Here is a 1,130-nt window from a genome sequence, read left to right as displayed (position 1 = left end):
TAAAGGAGAGAGGGTCGGCCAGGAGGTGGCGCCCCCTCCTTCCTTCTCTCCCCTTCCTCTTTCCTTCCCCTCCTTGTTGGACTAGGAAAGGGGGGAACCTACTCCTACCTCCCCCCCTTGGGGCACGCCCCTTGAGGCCGGCCGGCCCCATCCTCCCCTTCTTTATATACGGGGGAGAGGGCACCCCATAGACACACAAGTTGATTTCTTAGCCGTGTGCGGTGCCCCCCTCCACGGATTTCCACCTCGGTCATATTGTCATAGTGCTTAGGCGAAGCCCTGCATCGGTAACTTCATCATCACCGTCAACACGCCGTCGTGTTGACAAAACTCTCCCTCGGCCTCAGCTAGATCTAGAGTTCGAGGGACGTCACCGAGCTGAACGTGTGCAGATCGCGGAGGTGCCATGCGTTCGGTACTTGATCGGTTGGATCACGAAGACGTTCGACTACATCAACTGCGTTACTTAACACTTCCGCTTTCGGTCTACGAGGGTACGTAGACACACTCTCCCCTCTCGGTGCTATGCATCTCCTAGATAGATCTTGCGTGATCGTAGGAAACTTTTTGAAATACTGCGTTCGCCAACAGTTGCGAAGCACAACGATGTCGATTTGTGTCTTCACGACACACGATGCTGATCGTAGCGGTGGACTCTCTCCGAGCGACGGATTTACGGTGAGGTAGAGAGGGGTACAAGAGAAAGGAATACAGGTAGACAAGAATAGTGAAGGCCAGGAGAGAATGGTGTCAGGAGGGACAATGAGGGTTTGGAGTGTGAATGGGAAGTTGGCGGTCAGTTATAACAGGCCACATACAAACCAACACTAATCGAACCGAAAACCAAAGGGTCTGATTTGAACATACTACACAGGCAGGTCAGGCGCTCGGCACCAATAGCGTGATTGCTGCAAATGAGCACTAGTGTTGCAAGGGCGGACGTTGCTTTTCATTGTTGGTACAAGGGTGAGGACCGACACTTGAGGATCCATGGTCGATGCTCTACCACTAACACTGCAAGGGGCACCACCTCCACTACTGCAAGTTGGTGTGACGTTGTTGCAAGCGTTGAGAGAAGCGTGAGCGTATGCTACTAGGGCATGTAGAGGGACGATGAGTTGACCGGGGGA

This window comes from Triticum aestivum, chromosome 6A (assembly GCF_018294505.1).
Source record: "Triticum aestivum cultivar Chinese Spring chromosome 6A, IWGSC CS RefSeq v2.1, whole genome shotgun sequence".
Lineage (NCBI taxonomy): Eukaryota > Viridiplantae > Streptophyta > Magnoliopsida > Poales > Poaceae > Triticum > Triticum aestivum.
This window is presented reverse-complemented; position numbering follows the sequence as displayed.